Source organism: Rhagoletis pomonella, unplaced genomic scaffold, assembly GCF_013731165.1.
Source record: "Rhagoletis pomonella isolate Grant_MI unplaced genomic scaffold, Rhpom_1.0 Rhpom_scaffold_00072, whole genome shotgun sequence".
NCBI lineage: Eukaryota > Metazoa > Arthropoda > Insecta > Diptera > Tephritidae > Rhagoletis > Rhagoletis pomonella.
The window spans coordinates 97,549-111,224 of NW_023458626.1; positions in this window are offsets into that span (position 1 = coordinate 97,549).

Genomic DNA, 13,676 nt, shown 5'->3' on the forward strand with positions numbered 1-13,676 from the left:
GGAAGAAGTGCTATTTCGCGCAATTGCTGCTGTTGTTGTTGCTGCAATTTCGCTCATCTCGTTGACATTGCGCTCAGTAGGTAAATAAATATACTTGCGTTTCAAAAATTGAAAAATAATCGCTGCGCGCAAAAGTTATTTTCGACAGCAGGCCGTGGTATACGAAAACAGTCTTCCACGCTCTTTCACCACTTTTGGAGGCAATATTTAATTGGAATAAACACTTTAGCAGCACAAAAAACTCGCGATCTCTTGCCAGCAAGATTAACACGTCTACGCTCTATGCATTCTTATTCTTTATGTCCAATTTTGTGTATTTTTTTTTTTTTATTCAGGTCACGCGTTTGGACACAGCACCCGAAATCGTTGTACAAATAACTAAACCGTACCCATTAGTTGCGTTGCAGATTGTTGCTTTTTAAGTAGGGCTGCCAGACGTCCCGGTTTTCCCGGACATGTCCCGGTTTTAGACTATTTGTCCCCCCGGGTTTCGTTTTAGTGTCCCAGTTTTTGATTTGATTGCACAAATTTGAATAGAAGTTCAAAATTCACTACACTAAGAGAAAAAACGCGTTTTAATATTCAGAAAAATGTTATGAATTCATTGAGGGAAATAACGCATAGTAAACATAAATATTTTCAATTTGATTATCGTTATAAATGTTCGTATTTAAAAATAATACTTTCATAACACGCACGCGTGTTGTTGATTCAAACTCAACATTTAAATGCACATTTACATGTCTGGCTGTAGCTGAGAGCGCGAGGATGCTTGCCACAATTCCAGAGAGCCAGGGTTCAATTCCCATTACAACCAGCATGGAATTTAAATACTTTTTTAACTTAATTAGGAAAAGGCAATCGGTAATTGCAAATCGCTTCATTTTAATATGGGCCTATTTGAATTGAATATTTCTATACTAAATACTAAAATTTGTATACTTAAATGTATTACGAGTTGGGTTGGTGCTCCTTCATATGCGTATTTTTTTAATTTAGCACGCTTTTTTAATTCTAAACTTCTTTCTCTCAGTGCACCGGTTTAATTTGTGAAATAGTTACATTTCGAGATAGTTGAACTTTGGACAAGCAATAGTTGATGATTAGTATATGAACCTAAATACGTTCAAAATGACGTGCACAGAGTTTTACAATTATATTAAGGAAAAGACAGAAGTTTTGAAACAAGTTCACAGCAACGAAAAATATGACAGATATTTTAATGTTATCTTGTACTTATATTTTTTTCTTTCATGAAACCTAGAGTACTTATAAGTACAGCGCCGTACAAAATTATTGGCTCAGAGGCTCTTTCATCAGATCACAATTTCTAATCAGATCTTTTAGAAAAATTTTGAAAATGTAGCTTTTGAGGCAATTAATAAAGTGCAAGTCAGTCAGAAGTTGCCAGAAAATTTCGTTGATTTTTAGCATTTATATTTTTTGCTGACAGTGTCTTCCATATAAAAAGAATTATCGAACATAGTTTGTATGGAAGAAACTATCAGTAAAAACAATACCAAAAATCAACTAAAATTTAATGGGCTGCAAAACTTCATTTTAAAAATTTTTATAAAAAGTCTGATTAGAATGTTGCAAGTTTGTATGCAAATTTGTTGAATTTTTCCGAGTTTAGCACAAAGTTTAACAATGTTATTTTTATGTTTTTTCATATATTTAGTATAAACTGTATTTGTATAAAGAATAAAAAAAGGTTCATGCATTGTCAAAAATTCTCTGTGCTTTAGTTGTAATAAGTTGTTTTGTTTTGTTGGCGTACATTGTAATGATCTTATGATCTCATGTTTTTATGTTTTTGTTTTTGTCTGTCAAACAAAAATTTCACTACATCCTTTCGCACGTCGAAATGAAGCCCTCCCTAAAGTGTCCCGGTTTGGCAACAGAGATATCTGGCAGTCCTATTTTTAAGGGAGTAATAAATACTTGCGCAGGGTGTGCCAAGTGGCGGAATCCACAACAATTAATTTTGATATAATTCAAATAATTAAATAGACTTTATTCAAGAAAATTTAGATAACGATATTTAGTAAGATGAATTCAATTTTTTAGCCCGAGTGGCTTGAAAAGCGGATAATTACAAAACGAGTGCGATGCGGCCGCGGCGGTAGTTAAAAAGGAAGTAATTAAGATTTTTTAATAGCGGACACAGGTCACCCCATGGCACCGCTTATAACAGCAACAACCATTAAAATGCATTTTAAACCATAATTCACAATAAAACTAAAATTAGAACTATAGATGTATTTATTCGTAAATTTAATTTTAAATACGATCGCGATATTTCATCTTTTAAAATTGATGTAGCTTCCGAAGATTTTGATTCACTACTAAATAGTTCATTTTGGCCGACCGGGGCGTTTGTTCGCGAGTCTGAGTATAAACCTAATAAAGGTAATAATAACGTAACTAAAATTTCTAATCTTAATTCGGATTCAAAAAACTAACTCGCAAGTCTAATTTCAGTATTTACTATCAAAACGTTAGAGGTTTGAATACCAAATTAACTGACTTATATTTAAAAGGTTTTGACTGCAATTATAATATTATTTCCTTGACCGAAACATGGCTCAAACCTCATATTTTTAATTCCGAAATTCTTCCAAATGAATATCAAATATAAGGAGTGACCGCGTGGGCAGAATCGGCGGTGGTGTTGTTTTTGCGGTGCATTCATCGATACCATCCAAGGAAGTTAGTCTTCCTGTCATTGAATATACCGAATTTAAATGTATACGTGTACAGGCTGGAAAGACTTATATTTATTTAGCTCTTTGCTACATCCCTCCTAATTCTGCCGTATCAGTATATATGCAGCTAGTTTCTTTACTAGAGACCGTAAATGCAATGCTTACGGCATCCGATTCTATGATTGTTTTGGGCGATTTAAATCTGCCACATATTTCATGGAACATCATTGACACCGATGTTGTACCAGTTTCATCTAGAGATAATTACAATGTATTTCTGGAGGAAATGGCTGAACTTTGCCTCAAACAAATAAATATATCGCACACTAAATCAAAAACCGGCACAACTCAAAAAATCCTAAATGTTCAGGAGAGGCAAAATACTGTTGACGATGTGCAATTGATGCAAGCAAAACTAAAAAGTTTTAGTAGTATTTTTCCAGTTAAAGAAGATAATGATGAGGAAGAAATTTTCGCGGACGTTGGGTATACGGTCTGGAAAAAAATAAATTTTGACAAATTTTGAGTTGTGCCGGTTTTTTATTTAGGGTGCGATATGTCCAAATAAGTTTGGAAAGGTCTTGGATCTCATTTACGTTGATGATGTTCCGAAGGCCTCTATTAATCGGTGTGATCCCCTAGTTTTGCCGGAAGATGCATACCATCCTGCTCTTGAATTAAGCTACGAAATCATAAATGAAATACATAATAATAAGTCAAGTTGAAGTACTAGATATGGTTTTGCGAAAGCAAATTTCAGGAAAATTAACAAAGAACTTTCAAAGTTATCTTGGCCCATATATAGAGATGACGTGGAGCGTAGCGTTGAGCACTTTAATGATACTGTTTTCAATTTGTTTCGAAAGTATGTGCCAATACGTAATATTGTTCATGAAGAACCAATACAATTATGGTTCACTAAAGAGCTTAAAAAATTGAAAAATAAAAAGTCGCACTCTTTTAAACTGTATAAAAGAACAGGTTTACACAGTGATTACCTAAGGTACTCAGTTTTGCGGCATAGATACTTTGCATTAAATAAGAAATGTTATAATTCATATTTATGTAAAATTAAGAAGAATTTAATTAACAATCCTAAATCATTCGTAAATTCAAAGTGTAAGGCACATGGTTTTCCGTCCGCTATGCATTATCGCAACAATGTATCTAGCGACAGCCAACTCATTGCCAACATGTTTGCTCGGTTCTTTAGGTCCAATTATCCTGTAGACTTCCCTATAAGTGGAACCTATCCGTACGAGCTTTGTCCAATCAACTCTGCTTATATTCCAGTAATATCTTCCGATGAAGTTTTACACTATTTAAAACCCTTAAAAGCGTCATTTAGGCCTGGGCCTGATCATATTCCGACCTGTTTTCTTAAAAACTGCGCTGAGAACATCTGCGAGCCTTTAACAACTCTATTCAATTTGTCACTTAAACATGGCATTTTTCCGTCAGCCTGGAAGGAGTTTTTCATAATACCACTTCACAAAAACGGCAGCAGGTCCTCATAGAAAACTATCGAGGCATAGCGAAACTCTCCGCTATCCCCAAATTATTCGAAGCAATTACACTGGTCTACAAATTTCAACTTTTTTTCTGCGAATAAGACGGGACCTGGTGTTTCTGAACGGATTTTTCGTGCTGAACACGAATCCGGGGTCAAAAATGTCCCATCACGTCACGTTTTCGAGAAAAAAGGGGTTGAAACCCCTAAAAACAGCGTTTTTGGCCATTTTCGAAAAATTATAGAGCTGAACCCTGACGTGGTACAAATTTTGCATATATCAGAAATTAAAGGCTAAACCGTGCCCTTTCGAATGAGCCCTATGCTGAATTGATCGCGTGCACCCTTAAAGCAGGGGGTGTATTTGTGTTTAGGGGTGCAGGAAAAATTGATCACAGAAAGAATTTAATCTTAAACGATCATAGAAAATTAATAATGCCAAGGTTTTAACTATATTAAAAGTCGCTGATTACGAATCTGCAGTTAGATTTTAAAAATTTAAGATGACGGGTCGAATATGGTGGATATAAAAATTGGACTCCTAGACACAAATACACCCCCTGATCTAAGGGTGCATGCGATTAATTCGGCATAGGGCTCATTCGAAAGGGCACGATTTAGCCTTTAATTTCTGACATATACAAAGTTTGTAGCACGTCAGGGTTCAGCTCTACAATTTTTCAAAAATGGCCAAAAACGCTGTTTTTAGGGGTTTCAACCCCTTTTTTCTCGAAAACGTGACGTGATGGGAAGTTTTGGACCCCAGATTCGTGTTCAGCACGAAAAATCCGTTCGGAAACACCAGGTCCCGTCTTATTCGCAAAACCCTTGTAGACCAGTGTTATTGTTAACCAGCTGACATATTCTATATCTTCTTCAATTACACCATCTCAACACGGGTTTTCTAAAGGAAAATCTACTATGACTAATTTATTGGAGTTTACAACTCATGTCTCAAACGGTTTTAGAGAAAAAGCTCATAACGACGTAATATACACCGATTTCAGTAAAGCTTTTGACAATGTATGTCACTCGTTACTCATCCGTAAACTCGACCTAATCGGCTTTCAGCCCAGTCTTCTTCAATGGATCTCATCTTACCTCTCTGATAGAACACAAAGAGTTATTGTTAATAATTGTTCTTCCAACATCATTAAAGTTTCTTCAGGAGTTCCTCAGGGAAGCCACCTTGGTCCGATTCTGTTCCTGATATTCATTAATGATATTTCTTCTATAATAAAACATTCAAAAATTTTAATGTATGCCGATGATGTGAAACTTTTTAAAACATTGTCCTCTATCGAAGAAAGGTCTTTGTTACAAGCAGATCTGAACAACGTGGTTAGTTGGTGTAATACAAACTATATGCCACTAAACCTTCAAAAATGTAAAGTTATGTGTTTCTCTCGGAGGGCTGTTCAACCAGCTGTTTTTTCAATATCAAATTATAATCTGGAGCAGGTATCCAATTTTGTCGATCTTGGTATCACAATGGATTCCAAACTCAATTTCAACCATCATATTAATGTTACAGTCAATAAAGCCAAAGGCGTTTTTGCATTTGTAAGGCGATGGTCAAAAGAGTTCAAAGATCCTTATGTTACAAAAGCTCTTTTTACTAGTTTAGTTAGACCTATACTAGAATACGGATCTATTGTTTGGAATCCCCGCTACAAAGTTCATTCAGAAAGGATTGAATCAATTCAAAAACAATTCTTGCTTTTTCCATTGCGTAATTTTAACTGGGATTCAGATTACAATCTCCCCCCTTACACAAGTCGTCTAAAGCTCATAAATTTGCCAACACTCGCAAGTCGTAGAGAAATGCTGGGTATAATATTTATCGTAAAATTAATGACAGGCTTGATTAATAGCCCGGCCCTCCTGGCTGAGGTAAATTTTAATGTTCCTTCTCGAGTGTCAAGACACTTTCGACCTCTATTTTTAAAGCCATGCAAAACTAATTTTGAACTAAACGAATCAATCCGTGGTTTATGTCAAGATTTTAACTGTCATTCCAGCACGTTTGACGTATCGGACTCGATTTTTACTATAAAGAAAACTATTATTTCAACTCTTAATAATTGAAATACTAACTTTAGTATATCCAATCAGCTGATGAATTTGATTCTGTAGCTGAATAGTTTTAGATCTCGATACTTAACAAACTCCTGTTTCCACTACTCGGCACCAAAAAACTAAAAAATGGTGTCGGTTGGGCGGGAATGGAGGGTAAAAAGCCGTTGGGATAAATTAATTAATTAATAGCAAACAAGTATGAGGTTGCCAGCCGCACGTATAATACCAAATATGTCAATAAAAGTTTAAATTCAATCGAATTCGATTAGATTCGCGCTCATGTCCTCGACATGCCGGCCCGCCTGCACCGGTGCAACGTGGTCTAGATTCTCTAGCGTCACCTTGGCCCGGTCGAATAAGTCCCGAATACGCCGCTGAACATTGTTGCGGCTGCCTTGAGCCCTTTTCGCTGGTGTTTTGACCAGCTACTGGCTACTGTCTGTCTTTCTCGGCGGACTTGCGTACGCGAGGTGTCACGGCGATGACGTTTGACGATGATGCGCCTGTGGTATGGGAGGTTACAAAACAATTCACGCAATATTTGTGTATGTGCGCTGATTCGTACCACTCCTCGGGCGTCATGGCTCGGAACGCGTGACAAAACCTCAGCGGATGGTAGCAGCAGAACAGGCGGCATTGATTTAAGTCCATTACATTTCGGTCCATCTGTGGAGCAAAATGTCGAAACATGAATTATTCGCATGCCATTTCATAGCGAACTGGGGATGTGCATGGGTACTAGGATGTGTGAACGCGTAAAGGGCGGATAGAGCGATTCTACAAAGGGGTCAGTAAACATAACTTTGCAATATTGCGCGTGATGGTTTCGGCTTGGGTACGAAAATCCGCTACGCGAACATTTTTTTATTTATTTATTTATTCATTATAGTCTAATTACAGGTACAGACCAAAGCATAATAGAAAAATAATAATATGTATATTATTACTTATACAATGGATTTATATAATAAGAAAAGTTTAAGTTTATTATTTAAGACATTCTTCGTGAGCGAGAGATCTAGGTCCAAAGAACTTGAGAGTTTGTTCAGTTCAGACAGGGTTCTTATGATTGGTGCATTACTGCCATAATGCGTTCTACTAAAACCAATAGAAAAAACCTCGTAATTGCGTAAAACTCTTGCGAGACGTTAACTCTGCTAAGAAGATTAGGGCAGTCGACAGTGCCCGAGACAATATCAAGCATAAAAGATACAGATAAGAAAATTCTTCTATTGCTCAGCGTCATTAGGTTGATCAATTGACAACGCGCTAGGTATGTTGGGATCGGATCGGAAAAATTAAGGGAACGCAAAGCATGCCGTAAAAATGTCTTCTGAACCGATTCCAGCCGAATGATATGTACTTGATGATACGGTCTCCAAATGAAGGCGGCGTACTCTAATTTAGACCGAACAAAAGCAGTGTACAAGGTTTTAAGAGTATATGGATTGGAGAAACACTTACTATTGCGACGAATAAAGGCAAGCATTGTAAATGATTTAGAAATAGTATAATTTATGTGCGTGACAAAAGTAAACTTGGAGTCGAAAAAGACACCGAGATCTTTCACTTAATTAAGCGAATCTAAACGGGTATTGCAAATATGGTAAGAAGTTTGGAAGAGCTGCAGCAACTTGGAGAAGGTTACTTGATGACATTTCTTTATATTAAGAAAAAGCCTATTTTTTATACACCATAAATACAGCCTGTCCAATTCAGCCTCTTTAATTTCGTAATAAATTTTAACATCGTCGGCATACAGCAGATAGTTAACAGCTGAAAAGCATGATCCTATATCATTTATAAATAAAATGAAGAATAATGGGCCCAGTATGCTGCCTTGTGGTACACCCGAAGTGGAAATTATAGTTTTAGAATATATTCCATCCAGGAGAACTGAACTTTTCCGGCCACTAAGATACGACATAATCCACTTAAGGAAGCCGGAATGAAAACCTAAATGGTTGAGTTTAGCAATTAGGACAGAATGTGAGATCCTATCGAAGGCTTTAGCAAAATCAGTGTAAATTACGTCCACTTGGTGCCCATTTTGGAACGCATCAAAGCAATCATCGGCGAAAACTGCTAAATTACTTATTGTAGATCTTCCCGAAACGAAACCGTGCTGATTCGGGCAAATCAAATGCTTAAGATTAAACCAAAGTTTAGCCTTTATCACGCTTTCAAAAAGTTTTGAAACTGTAGATAATTTAGAAATTGGGCTGTAGTTTCTTACATCAGCTTTATTTCCACTCTTAAAAATAGGGGAAATCCAATCTTCGATGAAAATGCCTGACTCCAGAGATTTATTAAAGATACGTTTTAAGGGTTCAATTAGAGAAGCGCAGTTTTTTAACAGAACTACGGAGAGACCGTCCATATCAGCCGCGGTTGAAAATTTGATGTTTTTTATGCCTTCAACAATGTCTCCATCTGAAAGAGCTAAAGACCCAAGATTAAAAGTAGTACTTTCGGTACAATAATCGTAAGAATGTAAACTAGCATTCTCAGCATCGAGTATATCCTCGTCCGACATGAAATTAGCCGCAAAAAAATCTGCCAAAAGATTGGCAGCATCCGAAATGGAATTTGCTGTATTCTCATTGTAAAAAACAGACCTGGGAATATGCGAAACCCCCTTTTTAGACTTGATATAGCGCCAGAAAAATTTTGGGTTACTTTTTATATTAGCTTCAAAGTTACCTATGTAGTTATTGTAACGAGCTTTATTTAGCTTGGCGAATTGGTTTTTGTAAGTAGAATATAACTCAAAACGTTTTAGATCATTGGTTAATCTGAACTTTTTAAAAAACTTATTTCTCACAGTAATATTGGAAGCGTTAGTGAGAGCAGCATTATTATTATCATCGATTTGCGAAGCGTCACACACAGGAACAGGTGGAGGAGCAGCCGACAACAAAACATTGTTGACATTAGCGCAAGACGTGACCGCTTCATGATCAAAATATTTGGATATGTTATCACTGTTAAACTTCTCCACAGCAGTAATCATACAAGAGCGTAGGTCACTCAACTCGGCCTTTAGTGAAGCGATCGCATCGTCTTTTTCATGCATAACACGCTGCATAGAAATAATATCATCGTGCATATTATCAATTTTTATCATTAGTTTGTTGTTTTCTTTGCGCTGAGCAGTAATGGAATTGAGAATTCGGCTATTGTCGGCTCGAAGAGAGACGATGACACTATACAAAGATCCCAGGGTTATTTGTTGCTGTGGCTTTTTAGCATCGTTTGCATTACTAGTAGATTGTTTTTGGGAAGTCGTCGATTTATTAGATCCCTGCGTTATTTGTTGCTGTAGGTTTTTATCACCGTTTGCATTAGTAGTAAATTGTTTTTGCGAAGCTGTCGATTTATTAGCACTTCTAAGAGAGTCAGACTTCGTCATATTAGAAGATGTAGCACTTTGCTTGCCATCTATGGTGGCTAGGTACAGGGGAGGCGAACGAATTGATTCTCAGCGCCTGTCCGCGCATACTTTACAAAAAAAACCTCTATCTGAGCTGGCAAGAAATTCTGCATCAGCGGGTTGTATACCAACACAAGTTAAATGAAAAAGTTCATTGCACTTAACGCACTGAATCGTTTGTCGAGACCGATCAACCTTTTGATCACATATGCACGGCATTTTTTATTACGGCAAATCAATGAATTTTTATTATTTTTATGTTCAATGCTCACGAAAGAGTCACTGTCTCATTTGTTATAGAGTTCACATTCGCACCAAATGCCCCATCATAGACAATGTGAAGATAGAGTATATCACACAAAGATCCACTTTGTTATTCAACTATAGCTGACGAGCAGAGAAAATACGTCCGCACTGCAAGACCGAAAAAATGCAATATTTTGATCGTGACCGGGGTGAAGTGCCACAATGCGCCCGAGTCTCCACTCGTTAGGGGGTGGAAGGTCGTCTTTGACGACAACGAGGTCGCCTTCCTTAATGTTGGGTTCTTGTCGCTTCCACTTATGCCGTTTATGGAGTTCCTTAAGATATTCATTTTTCCAGCACATGCTAAATAGCTGATGAATAACCTTAAATTTTTGCCATTTCTTTACCAAAGAAAGATTTTCAGAGTGGGGTTCAGGCATAGAGAGTAGTGGGTCACCACGTAAAAAGTGTCCTGGCGTTAACGCTAGTAGATCAGTAAAGTCCTGAGACAGGGGGGAAAGCGGCCTTGAATTTAACACAGGAGTGTGGTAAGTTCTTCGAAGGTAAACTTGTGATTTCCTGCTACCTCTGTGAAATGGGTTTTGAAGCTTTTTACAGCAGGTTCCCAGGACCGCCCATACGGTGGGATAAACTGCCATGAGAATCCGTGGGTTGCATATTTTGCGGCGATATCAGTAAGATTAAGAAACTGGGAGAATTGTCTTTGCAGCGTTCGCTGCGCACCTACGAAAGTCTTTCCGTTGTCGGACATGACGAAATCGGGCGGCCGACAAATCGGGTAAAAGCTACCTTGAACGCTTCCGTGGTCAGATTTGAGCATAGCTCTAAGTGTACTGCTTTGGTGGAGAAGCACACAAATAAACAAACATACGCCTTTGCGTGAGGAGCTCGTCGGAGCGTATATGTTTTTACAAGAAATGGTCCAGCAAAGTCAATACCTTGGTATGAAAGTGGAGTGTGTAGGTGGATCGTTCAGGAGGAAGCGCGGCCATTATCTGTGAACGCATCTTTTGTTTATAGATTGTGCAGACCGTGCACTGAAAAATGCATTTTTTTTATCTTATGTTTCAACCCGGGGATATAATATTCTTGCTGCACCACTCGAATCATTAGTTATTTGTCAGCGTGGAGAAGATTTGTATGGAGGAAATCGAGCAGTAGAGTACAGTGCTGTGAGTTTTCTGGGATTAAGTTAATGGACCGTTCACACGCATGATCCCTGATCTATCCAGCATCGGGTTCAATTTAAGCAGAGTCCTGTTTTTGCTGATGGGTTTAGATGCGGTGAGTGATCGAATCTCATTTGCGTAGTACATAAGCTGAGTTTGAGCGATGATACGGTTTTTTGCTTCGGTTATTTCGTCGTGAGTTAGGGGGAGAGAAGTGGGTATCGGCTGCTTTCTAGCTGCGTTTATAAACCGATAAATAAACGCTATTACTCGCAACGCTCGAGCAAAGGAGGAGAAACGCTCAAGCATATTAACAGATTCAATCGAATGCAGGGATTCAATCCGTCGTTGTTCCGGGGGTGCCGAATGTGGAGATGGGTTTTTTGGCCACGAAGCGGGAAGTTTCTGTAGCCATTCTGGGCCATGCCACCATAATGCGCATGTCGCAAGATCTTGGGGATGGCATCCGCGGGTGCCTAGATCGGCAGCATTCTCTGCACCAGGTACATGCCGCCAAGTGGCGCTGCTCACATTTTGGAGTATGAGCGAAATTCTATTGGAGCTCAAGTCTGGAGAGGCTGACGGTTTGCAGGGGGGCTACCTTACTTTTAGATGCGAGTATGTGTGACGAGAAAGAGTTTTCATCAATTTGTACTGCTGCTGCGCTGCTAGTCGAGAGTGACCTAGAGCTATGGTGTCTGGAAACTCAGGTTTGATTGGTAGATAGATCGTCTGTTTGCCGGCCGGGTTGTCGTGCGTCGATACAAGTCCTCACAGAACTCCTCTTCACTGGAACGAGGTTGAGTGACTGCTACTTCCTCCTGTTTCCAAAACTTCTTCAGGATTGAGTTTATCGATTCATCCTGGGTTTCGGTTACTTGGGTGATAAAGGTGGAGATCCTCTCCTGGATTGGGCCACTCAGAATCCATCCAAATATCGTGTTCTGCGCTATGAGACTTCCGCTTATGTTTTGTTGCAGCCCTTGTAGGAGAATTCGGGGGATTAGGTCACTGCCGACTACCATATCTATTTTATTTGGGGTTATTTGGGGAAACAGTTGGTCGAGTAGCCTTAATCGTTTTGTCTCTTCTTAGTTAATATGAGAAATATTTGAATTAGGAAGAAAATAGGCCAATGGGGGCAAAATAATGGCTTGGGTCTTTATTTTTTGGGCTCGATCTGCTGAGCAGAGTGTTATTTCGCACATTTTCTTTGAGTTTTGCACCACCATTCCAGAAATCTCGAATATGGCATCTGTCATAGGCAAGCGCAAGAGTTTTTGTATCCGGGATGACGTTAGTACTCGAAAAATGAGATGACACTTTATTGAGGTAATTTTTCTCTGGCGGATTATGTGTCGCATGTTTTGAGCAAGTGGGCGCTTCAGTATCCATATTAGTCCGGGTCGACAGCTGACTCGTTGTTTTCTGGGGGTTTGAATTGGGTTTTAGTTACTGGGTTTTTTGTGGGAAGTGTAAAAGAGAGTGATGTTTTCTTTGGCAGCATACACAAGTGAAGTTACTTGTACAATCACTCTTTAAATGGGAGTAAGAAAGGCAATTTTCACAATAATTATTCTCTCTTATGAATCTTAAACGGTCAAATACGGACAGTGCTTTATTTCACACATGTCTTCATGGGGCGCCTTGAGTTGCATGAGATCGGCTGATTTAGATCTACATGAAGATTTTGAGTTGTACTTATTATTATGAACGTAGAGTTTTGGTTCATCATTCTGCGGGTAAATTCGGGTAGGGGGTTTTGGTTTGCCTGGCCGATATGCATGCAGTCTTTCTACTACTTCATACCGGCTTGTGAGGAATTTCTTCATATCTTCTCACAGCGGTAACTCTTTCCGTGAGCTAAGTGATTGCTCCTATAGAGACAGAGTTTCACTAGACAGTTTTGAAGAACAAAAATATACAAGGATGGGGTCCCAATTGCTGGTCGGGATTCCTTGTGCTGAGAGGGTTTAGAGGCAATTGTTGATGGTGGATTGACTTTTCTGGATTTGCTCACCAATTTCTGTATATATGGGGGGATATTAAATAGAGCTCTTAATTGGTTGTCCACCAACATGCTACGGTTTTCGTACCGTGACTTTAAGGCATCCCCGGCTAGTTGAAAAATGTCGTCACTGATAAGGAATTGTTTGACTATTTGTCCTACCTGACTTCTGGTTTTTTTGCCTTAAATTCATTGGATCATGAAGAAATTAACGGTACTTCTTAATTTTTATGTGAGAATTGAAGTCGGTTGTGTTTTTTGCTTAAAAATTACTTGTTATTGTAACAATTCAGTTTTACCGAGCCCTACAGAGGAATTTATATTGCATAAAGTTTGTTATGAACTTATTGAAGAAATTTGTTAGTTACTTTAATTGCATGCAAATTTTAAAATACTTCGTCTTTACACCAAGATCACAACTATTTCATTATTTTTAACCGATTTCAAAAAAGGAAGAGGTTATCTATTCATCGGAGGGGAGGTCCATCATAATTTAGTTTAG